The sequence below is a fragment of the Thamnophis sirtalis genome, unplaced genomic scaffold (assembly GCF_051295495.1).
Source record: "Thamnophis sirtalis isolate CommonGarterSnake01/CBP01778 unplaced genomic scaffold, rThaSir2_p1.2 scaffold_8, whole genome shotgun sequence".
In the NCBI taxonomy this organism is placed as follows: Eukaryota; Metazoa; Chordata; class Lepidosauria; order Squamata; family Natricidae; genus Thamnophis; species Thamnophis sirtalis.
In genome coordinates, this window is record NW_028261388.1 from 45,408,741 (window position 1) to 45,422,770 (window position 14,030).

General features: G+C 36.7%; 1 protein-coding gene and 1 pseudogene across 14 annotated transcripts in view; one reads left to right on the forward strand and one right to left on the reverse strand.

Moving 5' to 3' along the window:
* Positions 1–14,030, forward strand: part of LOC106540114 (uncharacterized) — a 248,367-nt gene that overhangs the window by 94,344 nt on the left and 139,993 nt on the right. The gene's annotated exons all lie outside the window — the stretch shown is intronic.
* LOC148044383 (uncharacterized) overlaps positions 1–14,030 on the reverse strand; it is a 31,490-nt pseudogene that overhangs the window by 15,118 nt on the left and 2,342 nt on the right.

A 14,030-nucleotide genomic window follows, 5' to 3' on the forward strand; every position in this document is an offset into this window, starting at 1 on the left:
ATTATTGGTAATGAAGGAATCATTTAAGACATTTTACAAAGATGCTGCCTTTTCATCAGAAAATTCAATACAATTGCAAAAACAGCTTTTTAAGATATTTGTTTAATACAGAGCTCTCTTCTTACAATTTTTATTATTGTTTGAAGTATTTTACTCTATCATTTAATGGTTATATCTGTATTCCTGGATAACTAAAATAAACTAATTTTATATTGCATCGTATAAGATATTTCTGGTTATTCACATGTAGAATTGAAAATGAAATAACAACATTAAATAAAACTTAATTAAATATAGTAACATAGTGGGGTATTCATATTATGTCCCCTCTACAAGCTGAAGCCTTGACTTTGTTAGTCCTGAATAATGCATCTTTAAACAAAAGTCTTTACATCAGTGCTTTTTCCCCCTAGATTGTTGAATGTGACCAAGTTATAACAAAGTCCAGATTTTGCTTCTGTTTTAAATGTGATTTTTTCTCCCTACATCCCCTTTCTGAATAACATTTTTAAATATTTTAAATGATATATATTTTTCTAGTATTAAAATACATTAGATGAATATTATACATAAATATTTTACTCTATCCTTGCTGAAAATAAATGGTTAAAATTAATTTTTAGCACACATTTTTAAAACAATGGAACAAGTATATGATTATATAAAGGAACATTTTTATTTCAGACCTTCTTGCCTTAGCATTTCTTTCTTATTTTCATGCAAACAGTTAAATAAACCACACACAAAAATTGAAATTACGTAGTAGCTTGGCCATTTGTATCACTGTGTTTAATTGCATAGAAGATACCAGGCATCAGTAGAGTAGTGAATTACTCACAGAATTGTTTACATTTTTAACAATGTTTCCAGCTCTTAACATTACAGGCAAACATATTAAATATATGAATTATACTAAACAAAATACAATTGCTATAATAATTGCTATATAAATATATAATGTTGCCTTTTAGAGATGCATACAAGGCATACAAGACATGTAGAAAGACTATCGTTCATAACACTTTCTGCTTAATTGGAAAAATCAGCTGAGTAATATGCGAAGACATAGCATTCAGTTTTCAAGCAATATGTTGGGTTTTTTGTTGTTGTAATCCATGCAAACTTTATCAGCCTTTGTATACATTTAGAATTGACAGCTCTCAAAGTTTGAATACTTTTCAGAATATCTGGGCCCCCACAAGAATGTTCCTCTAATTTGATTGCTGTTCTATACAACATTTCAGAACTCCATTCTCTTATAAAAATAGTAAAGAGAATTATCCTTCTTCAGTTTCCTTTTCCATTATATATTCAGTGGTTACTCCATATTCAACAAACATTTTCTTTTACTGAGCATGTTCATTTCTCATGACAGTTAAGTATGGTTTTCCCTTTTCTACTATAGTTTGCAAGACATACTTTTCTGTTCTACCCTCTTGCTTATAAGCAGTTCTGTGTGGCTCTAATCCAGTTAAAATACTCTATTGAAACATGCAGTGCCTCTCAGTTTCAGAAAGCAATATGGAAGTACACTAAGAGTTGCCAAGCAGCGGTTTCTATACTTTTTCTAGGACCTCTGGGGCTAGGAAGTGAACATTTGACTTCCAATCAGTTTTAAAAGATAGTAGGACAGATTCTTTGCAAAGTTACTAGCTCCTTTACATAAATGGCTCAAGTACTATTCAGTTTTACATAGGTAGTATGGAAGAATCTAAGTGGTTGTCAATTTGACTCAATTGCTGAATCATTTTGCTATGCATAATGAAGCAAGAAAAAAATCACATAGCATAGGAAATTATTAAAAAATAATAAAGACTATGGGTAATGAGAATATCCTATTTCATGTGATGTGAATCTATAGGCCAATTCATGTGAGAAACAGAATAACTTGCAGTGTTTTTCAGCTTTACTGTATATTCCATCTGTTTTATGATACTAACAGCAAACTAATGGTGATGCCTTGAAAAATCTAATAATTCCACTTCCCTTGCCATTCTTTGAAATCTTAAGAATTTTTCCATTTCTGTTTTGGATAAAACTTGTATTCAAATAAGTTATTTTTTATTTCAAACATATTCAGCTATAGAAAAAACTCCAAAATGCAGGTGTGAACAACTTAATGGATAATTCTTAAAGTAAAGCATCAAATAAATTCAGCCATCATGACATTAATTTTGGGGGGTTAGGGTAAAAATCACAGCCAAGACTATAGAAGCAGTTGTTTTTTTTCAGTGCTCCTCAATCTACTCTCTTCCAGATATGTTGCCTTTGGCTCTTAGCTTCAAATTTATGTGAGCTGAAGTTCATTTTGCCTGTGGGGTATCAAGATGGAAACATTAGGAGTTAAGATTATTATTTATTCTTATAATTTTTTTTTAACATGGAGCAAATAAGAAGGTTGCAACTCTATGAGAAGATTAAAAGATCATGCCTTTTATTCCTAGCTTTTGTTTGTTATTTTGTAACAACAGCTACAGTTGTGTGCAAATATAAGTAGACGTTATAATTTATTGTCTGGCAATCCTATGCTTGACTAATTGGACAAGCATAGGACCATGTTGTCCACTAGAAAAATAGAAGTGTGGAAAGTTTTACAGCAGATATAAATTATTATTATTTTAAAGTAAGTTCCATAAAAATGTCATGTTTCAAACAAGATATAAAACACAATTTGAGGGAAGACAAAATTGTGAATCAGAAACCGAAGAACTAGAAAAATAATAAAAATGGCTGCTTACTCTGAGCATTTTTCCACACTCAAAATTGGATTTGGTATTCATAGTCATCTGATACTACAGAACAGAAGGTAATATGCAACAGAAAAGGCATAAAATAAAAAGAACATATCCCTGTTGCTAATCAAACCATTCATAATCTTTCCACATATTACAATATTTTCAGTACAAGTCAAGTAATATTGGGCCTGCATCTAGGTTTCATCCATATTGAATAATGTGCTTTCACTTTAGTAACCTTACCACATACAAAATTAATTAATATATTGACATTATAATTAAAGCCTTATTAGGAAAATTAAAAATCATTGAACTCAGAACACGTCTGGACATACTTTCTTTTTAATTTAATTTAATATCAATTTTATTCATATCTCTTCACTTCATCCTAGATTCTAACTTAATTTGTGATCTTCTTTTAATTATTAAAAAACATGAAAATATTTTTACTATAACACCTAGTTTCGACAATATATTTCCCAAACAAGTATAATGTATGTAAGAGTGCTGTATCATTGATTCAGTTTTTTGCCCCCCCTGACCCCAGCAGTATTCTATAAGCCTCCATAAGGCTATGCATGCAATTTTGTTGACGAAAAATTGGCTGTTTTTTGTTCATTTTTGCCCCCCTCCCAGTGCACTCTGCAAGCCCTCCCAAGTCTATTCATGCCTTTTATTAAAAAATGGGCCCGTTTTTGCAAAAAAAAAATGCCATTTTGGGGAGGTTTTCAGAGTACAAAAACTCCCCCCCCCCTTTGGAAAGCTCTTTAACGGATTGATGAGAATTACATTGATCAAGTGCTGTGCCAGCAGAAACAAAGTCTTAGGTGCTGAAGATTCTCAGTGATTTCCTTCTCCAGCACATGGATAAATACACCTGGAAACATCCACCTACCTACCTACCTACTCTCTCTCTCTCTCTCTCTCTCTCTCTCTCTCTCTCTCTCTCTCTCTCTCTCTCTCTCTCTCTCCTACCTACCTACCTACCTACCTACCTACCTACCTACCTACCTGTATTTCTCTCTCTATCTCTATTTCTCTCTCTCTCTCTCTCTCTCTCTCCCTACCTACCTATTTTTCTCTCTATTTCTCTCTCTATCCCTCTACCTACCAACCTACTTATTTTCTCTCTCCCTACCTATCTGCTGTATTTCCCTCTTTCTCTCCCTCTCTATACCTCTATCTATCTACCTACTTTTAAAAATTTGCCTCTTCAAATCCTTGGTGTGTCTTATACTCTGGTGCGTCTTATACTCCAAAAAATACAGTACTTAGATAAATATTATGGCCTTACATTATATTTATCCCACACCTGCACATTATCTTTAGACTGATCTTGATCCAGCTGAATTACTGCTTGGAATCTCATGTGCATAACTTACAACTATCTATATTTCCAGAAATTTCAACTATTGAATAAAAAAGGAGACTATATTTTTAGTTTTGTTCACTGGAGAATAGCAAATTTGGATTCACAAATAATAGTTGTTTCACAGACAGCTAAACAATTAGCTCAATAAGGATTCTCATTTAAAATGTGTATACAATTAATGCAAACTGTTAAAGAGAGATGTTCATTTTTCACATAACTATTTCTTACCTATTTTTGAAAATGTCCATAATTCCAAATAGGCTCAAATTATGGTAAACTCCTAACTATTCTAAAATACAGATAGGGACAAACTTTGGAGAGATAATAAGAATGTGTGGCTCCTGGTAGTCTTTTATGTAAATAATCAGTGGAAGTTCAGTTAAAAAAGAAGAAGAGGAATGAGGAAGACAAAAAAGAGGGGAGGGGAGTAATGATAGTATAAGAAAATATATTGATTACTTGAAATTATTTCAAGGATTGAGTAAATGACAGATTTGGAATTTACTGTTGAGTTGAAAAGCTCCTTTTTAAGGTGAGCAAACAGATGATTTTAAAAATAAGTGTTGGGGTTACAGAACTGAGAAACAGTGGGCCAATCATTCCCCTTCTCTCACACGTGTTCCCACTCACTCCCAAAATAGCCTTCATTAGTACATACGACTGAGTGTTTCTTGAGATCCCTTCAGAATCTTGATCTTTAATATGCAGTATATAAGATCCTAAAAATGTATGAGCATGATCTAGAAAGTTGTCATCTAGAAAAAATGATTAGGTACTGACAAAGATTAAATTTTATATGAGAATCTAAAACTTGGTCAAACCTAGTTTTTAAAAAACAGTTGTGCCAATCTCACAATTCTTAGGCAACTCCCGCATCTGGAATTAATTCCTTGCTTGAGTATTAAACTATTGGTTTCTCAGTGGCAGCATCAAAAGGAGGAAAAATAAGTAGGCAATGAGCTATGTATTACATGAAACTGAAATGCTGGGTTTAACTTCTAAAATAATTTACCTTGGTAGCAAAATAATAGTTAATGTAAATGAATGTTTCTACATCTGACAATACACATTTTTTTATCTCAAATGATGGGACCAAGGTCACGTGGATGAAAAGATATTCTGAGTTTTTTGCAAGGTAGTCACCAATGGATAAATTTTGAATAATATATTTTTTTAATTAAACCTTGGTCAAGTGTCAAGAATCTGTCGAAAAGTTACAGATTTCTGAAAATGTGATGGGACAATTAATATTCTGGCTTGTGTGAACATTGCAATGATTTCTGTTCATATATATATATTCCTATCAGGACTTTGGTTTGAATGAATCCATGATTTTCCTTTATTACAAGTTTATTACAAGTTACAAGTTTATTGCAAGTGTTAGTGTAACTTAGAATGAAATATGCAATGGAAATTTCTGCTGTTTTAGTAAAAATCCCATTTCTTTTTTTACAGAAGGCATAACTAGTAATTTGTTCTTGTCATTTTTTCTCAGTTTTGCATTTTTCCAAAACAAAATAGAAAAAAACCTGGAACCTGTCAGCCAATGTTCTCAGTAGCATCTTAAACAAAGACCCTAATATCCTTGTGATCACTAAATCTTGGCTCCTCTGTAATAAATCAACACATACACAGAATTAGTTTTTTAAAGATCAGCTGGATAAAGAATCTGAATAATTTTAGTATTTTTCTAGTATTAAACTAACTTTTCTAAGTATCGATGTAAGCTAAAGACACATTAACAAATATTTCACTTTATACAATCATTCATCTTAATATAATTTGCCAACAAAATCTCCTTCTTACCTTGATCCTTTCCTTTTTTTTAGATGCTTTGTTATTTTGGGGGTGATTTTCCATAGAAATGGATTTTTAATAGTACGAATAAGAATTAAGTTTCTAATTCTTTTAGTAATTTGTGAATTGAATCCTCAGACATATAAACTGGTTATAATTGAACTAGAAACATCAACAATAGACAACATACGATGACTAGTATTTCTTTTGTTTTCTCCTCTTCCTGATTGGATGGACATTATATCACTTGTCTAAAAGGATTTTGTGTATCATCCATCCATCCATCCATCCATCCATCCATCCATCCATCCATCCATCCATCCATCCATCTATCTATCTATCTGGAAATCCATCCCAGAAATTAGTTTTCATGCCTAATTGTACTTGCAGTCATAGATTTAACAAAATTAACACTTCATCCCTTTATTGTATTAATTTGCAAAATATGGAACTGATCAAAATCTTCAATGATAATTTTAGTTTTATAGTTTGGGATTTGGTATTAACCACAAAGGACAAATTAAATTCACACCTTCTCTTTTTAAATGTTTCAAGGTTTGGCATGCTAATACCAGTAATTGGCAACTTGTCTATGGATTGTGATATATTACATTTAAGAGTCCTAAACCTAGTATACTAACAGCCCATCCCAAGTAGTTGAAAATTGCCAACCTTAAATTATAAAAAATAAAACTATAGAAATGTCTCAATGCTTGGTATAAACTAACCTTTATATATATAGCTTAATCTACATTAATTAGATAGCCAAACCCTAGTGAAACTCAGAAAGCTAAAATCATTTTTTCTTGCTATAATTCCAAACACAAAGAATATCATTGTTTGCTTCACATGTGGCAGCCATTTGTGTTTATATTAAGTTGAAATGACTGCCACCTCGTGGGAAAAAGAATATTAAATCACTGCAAGTGTAAACAGCAGTTAGATATATCAAGTGGCAGCTGACATAAAATATGTATATAATACCTTATTTTATTTTATCTGAATAAAATAAAGTATATTTTATTTATTGAAAGAACAATGTAGTATCTAATGACTATGTATTATTTTCTGCATATAGGGAAGCTTCTCGGGAAATAACTGGCAAATAATCTAGTTTTCATCATTGTTAGGATCATTTTTCTTTGTAGTGAGTCCAGAATAGGCATTGTTCCTTGAAACAAAATGCAAGCATTTCCATTGATATGCACATATGCACTCACACATGCATACCAAATTGTAATGAAAGAGGCGAGAGATGGTTTTTCTTATTGTTTGGCTATGGTGAAAAAGAAAATATAAATAGGCAGAGTGAAGGAAGCTTATTAAAAGAAGGCTAATTCCACTCTGGAATTGAAAGAAATGAGAAGCCACAAAGCAAGACACAGAAAAAAATATTTTAAAAATGAAAAAATTTTCTAGTTTTATTTGTTGTGTTATATTGTTACATTCAAGCTAAGGCATAGAAGATTGGTTTATTTATAATAATTTCTCTGCTGCGAATGTTTCCTGTTTAAAAAAATATAAGAAGCTAACTTATTATTTCTCTCCTTAGGGGTTCAGTCTCTTGCATATTTGGACAGATATTAGAAAGGTAACATGTTTTAGTAAATATGGAGGAAGTATAGACTAGATTACTAGCCTTGCATTCCCTGCGATTAGAAGGACAGTACTGGTCAGCTTAGAACCATTCAGATCAAATACCACAAGGATAACCAAAGCCCCGTGATATATTCCAAAAATATTCAGGCTACTCTATGGAAGTATAGAGTATATTCTATGGAAGTATACTCTATGGAACTATATCTAATCTAGTGACTGTTTTTCAAGCCAAAATACTATTGCTATATGTAGTTTACATAAGGTGACCAGATTTTCAGATTGGTAAAGAGGGACACCTTTGACCGGGGGGGGGGGGCTTGATTAAAAATTTTATATTTTGTCAAAAGGTCACCCCAGGACACTGAAACCAGCATAAATATGAATCTGTTGCCAAAATTTTGATCACGTGACCATGAGGATGCTGCAACGATCACTAAGTGTGAAAAATGGTCATCAGTCACTTTTTTCAATGCCATTGTAACTTTGGTCACTAAATGTTTTCCCCCTCCTCGAGACACCTCACTTCTTCCTTCATTCCTCTTGCTTATCTACCTTCACCTTATCCGTCTTCTGCTCTTTCCCTCTCTTCCTTCCTTTCTCCTTCCATCCTCTCTTCTTTCCTCACTCACTCCCTTCCTCCTTTTCTCTTCCTTCCTCCTTCCATTCTTTCAGCTTCATTTCTTTTGCCTATATACCTTCTCTGTCTTTCTGCTCTTTCCATTTCTCTCTTCCTCTTCGCTTCTGTTTCTTCCTCCTTCCATCCTTTCACCTTCCCTCCTTCCTATTTCTTCCTTCTTCCTTCCTTCTGCCTATCTACCTTCACCTTCTCTGTCTTTCTGCTCTTTCCCTGTCTTGTTTCCCTAAAATCTTGTGGCTCATCTTAACTCAAAGTGTTCTCTCTTCCTTCCAGCCCATTTTTCTTTTCTTTTTTTAAGTTTACAAAGTAATTTTCACCAATTCAGTGAAAAAAAGAAAACAGACAGCCCTCTGTCTCAATACACACATTCAAATAGAGAGAAGTTCCCTAAGGATGGGCTCTCCAGCACAAGTCCCAAAGCTTGGAAGAGTAAACCTCTGGTTCCAGTGAATGATACAGATTGTATTTAGGCAGTTCTCTGTTCAAAAAAAAAATCTTGCAACGGGCCAGCTTTAAAACATCCCCACCCCTAATTGAGATACACTGGACAAAGGTCTCTTAAGAATGGGGTGGGTGTGTGAAGGAGAGAGAGAAAGGAAGAGTGAGAGTGATTGTGAGTGGTGTGTGTATGTGAGACAGAGAATGACTGAGTGTGTTTGTGCGTGTGAGAGAGAAAGGAAGTTGAGCGTGAGTGGGGTGTTTGTGTGTGTGAAAGAGAGTATGATTGAGTGTGTGTTTGTGTGTGTGAGAGAGAGAGGAAGAGGAATCCCTGCCCTGAAAAGGGAGCATCCTCTGAAGAGAGCAAACAAGCCCTTTGCGGGCAGGAGGCGGTGAGCACTGCTTCCCCAAGGAAGCTGTGCGCCTTATCTTTTGCAAGCGCGCGACACAACTGGCCCGGGAAGCTCTGCCGTCTGTCTGGCCAGTTACCAAGATTTAGGCGGCTCCCCGCAAGCGAGGACGGGCCTGCCGTCTTAAGTAAGGGCGAGAACCGGGCTCGCCCTGCGCAGCTCCTGAAGACAGTTTGCGAGCCAAGCCTTTCCTTAGAGGATCTCCTGCAAGAGCTGCTCGGTGAGGGATCTGCTTAAGTGGCTGGATCCGGGGTGAATGGGAGGCTGGGGTGGGCACGGAGGCGCGAGCGGAGGGCAGAGAAGAGCAGCGCCATCGTCGCCTTCGCTCTTTCTCCCACCTTTCCCTTCCATTGGCTGCCAGCCGGAGGAGGTGAAACCGGGGCGCGAGCAGAGAAAGGAGGCTGGGAAAGCCACCCCGGACGGCGAGGGATCTGCTTAGGTGCTGGATCCGGGGTGAACGGGAGGCTGGGGTGGGCACGGAGGCACGGGCGCCCTGGACGGTTGCAGCCCCAATTTGCCTCACCCAGCGGCGGCCCGGACTAGCTTCCCCTCCCGCCTCGGAGGTGCCCCGCTCACCATCTGCCGGTGGGCATCTCCGGCGATCAGGTCGGTGAGCTTGACCGCCCCGCTGATGGCGAAAAAAAGGCCCAACACCACGCTGAGGGTGGAGAAGAGCAGCGCCATCGTCGCCTTCACTCTTTCTCCCATCTTTACCTCCCATTGGCCGCCAGCCAGAGGAGGTGGAACCGGGGCGTGGGCAGAGAAAGGAAGCTGGGAAAGCCGCCCCGGACAGCTTTCTCGTACACAGGGGAGGGGAGGGGAGCGGCGGCGGCTGTTTCACCTCACGCAGAGGGAAGCGACCACGCCTCGCGGACTCGCAAAGGCAGGCTCACTTGGGCTCTGGAAGAGCAATAGCAATAGCAATAGCAGTAGACTTATATACCGCTTCATAGGCCTTTCAGGCCTCTCTAAGCGGTTTACAGAGAGTCAGCATATTGCCCCCAACAATCTGGGTCCTCATTTTACCCACCTCGGAAGGATGGAAGGCTGAGTCAACCCTGAGCCGGTGAGATTTGAACCGCTGACCTGCTGATCTAGCAGTAGCCTGCAGTGCTGCATTTAACCACTGCGCCACCTTGGCTCTTAGGTGGAGGTAAAGAAGGCGGCGGCAGCAGCGGGACCCGCAGCTCGCTTCCCACCGCAGCACAGGTGCCACCAGCGGTGGCAGAAGCTCCGGGCTGTTGCTCCGAGTGGAAGTTCTCTGCGTGAGGTGAAACAGGCTTCCACTCGGAGCAACAGCCCGAAGCTTCTGCCGCCGTTGGCGGCACCTGTGCTGCGGTGGGAAGCAACCACGCCTTGCGGACTCGCAAAGGCGGGCTTGGGCTCTGGAAGAGGCGGAGGGAAAGAAGGCGGCGGCGGCAGGGGGGACCTGCAGCTCGGTGGGCGTCTCCTCACGGGACAGAACCCTCTCTCGCTCTCTCTCTCTCGCCGCTGCCCCATCCTGTGACTGCCACCATGGATGGGGAGGAGGAGGAGGTGGAGGAAGAAGAGGAGGAAGCGGTGGCTGAGCCGAATCCTTTTGAGAGGGGACGGGCACGACCTGGGAGACACAGGGAAACAGTCACTCACCAGTTAAGCTTCAGCAAGCAAAAGACGAAATGAAATGGAGACTCGTGCCGCGTGCTTAAAGTTTTCCAAGAATTTTGATAAGCCTGCCTTAGAAGGGATTTGGCAAAATACTGAAGGAAAAGAGAGCCAGTTTGATGTAGTGGTTAGGAAGACTAGAAACTGGGAGACTCTGAGGTCTAGTTGTCTCTCAGGCATGGAAGCTAAATGATTTCAGGCCAGTCATTCTCTTCAACTCCACTAACTTCGTAGATTTGTTGAGATTCTCGGGGAAAATACAAGCAATGAGCATTATGTACCACACTTTGCATTGTACAAAATAAACATAATATATTATATGTATCAAATAAGTTAATAACAAATAGATAGAGCTACAATTTCTGCAGTGTGCTGTAGGGCAAGGAAATATGATGGCATTTCCTTGCCCCACTGGGCAAATAGAGGGGCATTTTTGGTCTTAAAAAGGTCACTGAGAAATGTATAATCAGAATGATTATATGTGTGCTTCTCTACGGAAAGTATGTAATAGTGGATTGGATTGAGCATTGGAACAGTTGTATGAATATGGCATTGAAAGTAGCTACTATACTGTATGTCTCTAGTGGATAGTGCTACTATTTCATTTTTAAAATTTATATATTTATAATGGTACAGTGCTTTAAATCTTTTTTATGATAATTATGTGCCTATGGCAATGGAGTGACATGAAACACTTGCAAATAAACGAATAAGATGGAAGTAAAATGCACATGAGAATAAATAAAAGATTGGTGAAAATTGTTCAATATTGAACAATGAATAAAACATGAATATGTGGCATTCCTCTTGTTTAAAATATTTATGGATAAATGTATATGTAATGTAGAAGTAATATTTATAATAACATTAGAAATATATTGTTTAGAACATGAATGTACATATATAATGTATGCATACAATGCAGTGTTGCAATCTAAGAACCTGAATAATGTTCAGTAAATATTACACTATAGAGACTTTGGTGCTCTTTGCATTTGGTTATATGTTTGCAGATGTTTCCTTACCCAACTAATATACTTACTTGTCTAATAAAACACCTTCAAACGAACAACAGAGTTCAGAGAATATCTCTACAATTCAACCCTGAGCTATGTATATTTGTTCTATTGAAATATTAGACTGCATGATGAAGCAAGCAATATGGATATTAAGATTAATGCATTGACTAGCAAGTTAGTACAGTGTCAGGGTTCCAAGTAACTCACCCAAAGAACTCAGAACTGCGAGGCAGGCAGGTCCCTCACAGAACATGTTTATTGGATACACCATATCAGCACGGCTAGTGAAAACCAACTCTGAAGTTTCCTACATTAAAAGTATAATTAAAAGAATATTTTTTTCCCTCCACCCAGTGTCCCAAGTCACATTGTCCAATTAAAACTATCAATGGGCTCTCCAGCCAGGTTTGATTCAGAGTTGACATACAGTTTGAAAATGAGGTAATTAATTTTTTTGTTATTTCTACAAATAACTCAAAGTGGCAAACATATCCAACAGACCTTCCTCCTCCTAGTTGCTCCATAATAACAAACCTGTGAGGTGGGTTGGGCTGATGGAAAGTGACTAGCCCAAAGTCATCTAGCTGCTTTTCATGGCTAAGACTGGACTTTAAATCATGGTCTCCTACTTTCTAGCCTAATGCTTTAACCAAACTGGCTTATAAATAAACAGCAAAAAAATTAAACAGCACTCCATAAATTTGTTTGGCTTTATATAATATTTATTGATAGAACTGCCATGTGTAGCATATGTTCTGTAAAGAAAAAAGGATGTTGTATGAAGTAAAATAACTATGTATGAAGTTCTGCTTTTACACACTCTGTAACATAGACATGAAAATTGGTTATTTAATAAGCATAACTCAAAATCAAATGAAACAGGAATTAAGCATAAAGGAAAAAGTCAAAAATGAAAGGGTAGAGAATGATCCTTATTTAACAATAAAAAAAACCCTAGAGATTATTTGATCTTGCAAAGAGAATGAATGAGTATAAAATCACAGAACATATGAAAGATGAAAGGCTAGGCTTTCTGATAAAATGTAAAAGTAAAGAAAAGAAAGTAAAAGAAAAACTGATAAAAATATGGTTAAATAGACAATAATTTGTAATATTATCAAAAATACAAATGGTGAGAATTTATACAAATGAATCTAATGGAATGAATAAACTAAGATTTGATATGTAGGGGGGAAAAGTATGTTTTGAAAAAACAAAATATGTAGGGATGTAGGATTGACATAAACAAATTTCTATTGCTTTATTATATTTATTTTCATTTTTGTTATCTCATGTCTTATGATTCTTTGGATTATTATTATTTTCTAATTATTTTCTGTTAATGAAATAGCCTGATGAGTCATGCATATGTTTTTTTCCCCAATTAGAAATAACTGGTATGGTCACTGTAATTGTAACTTAGCTAATAGAACAAGTGATCAATATAAAAAAGCCTTAGGTCCAATACTGTTCTATAAATCGTAAATAATAAATCAAACTATATTCATGGTAGTCTGTGGATTAAACATACAGCATACAGCATTTATCTTGCTTTATTAGACTTATCAATTTAATTGGATACTATATTGTAATTCTGTTTAAACAGACTTTTGAAAAAGAATGTTGTACTTGTTTCTGAAATTATAATTTTTTTAAAAGATTAAAATTAAAGACAATGTAATTTTCTTGGTTAAATAGATAGTAACAGCACCTAAGCTTATATACCCCATTACAGCCCTCTCTAAGAAGTTTGCGGAGTCAACATATTGCTCCCAACAATCTGGATCCTCATTTTACCAACCTCAGAAGGGTGGAAGGCTGAGTCAACCTTGAGTCGCTCAGAATTGAGCAGTGAAGTAGCCCACAGTACTGCATTCTAACCCGTTTGCCACCATACCTTTTAGCTCCAAAGTGATACAAATATATTAAATATAGGATTATATTTCCCATATAATCCTATATTAAATTCTGTTTTTCTTTATATGTGTGTATGCCTTTAGGTCACTATTTGATTTCAGATGACTACCTTGAACAAATCCCAGTAGTTTTTTTGGCAAAATTTTAGAAATACATTACCTCTTTCTGAGGGCTGAAAACAACTAGTGCAGTTATCCAACTGGCTTAATTCATAATGGGAAAAGCTAGTTAGATGTAACTCAAGGCCTCCTGATTTCTAGCCTGGTCCCTTAGCTACTACAGAAAAAATGGCTGACCAATTCGGTTTTGATAATTACCATATTTTTCAGAGTATAACATGCACCTTTTTCCCCTCAAAAAAGAGGCTAAAAATCTGGGTGCATCTTATACACTGAATACAGCATTTTTTGCCTCCCAAAACCCCACCCCCTTCACTAAAATGGGCATGCATAATTTTTAGGA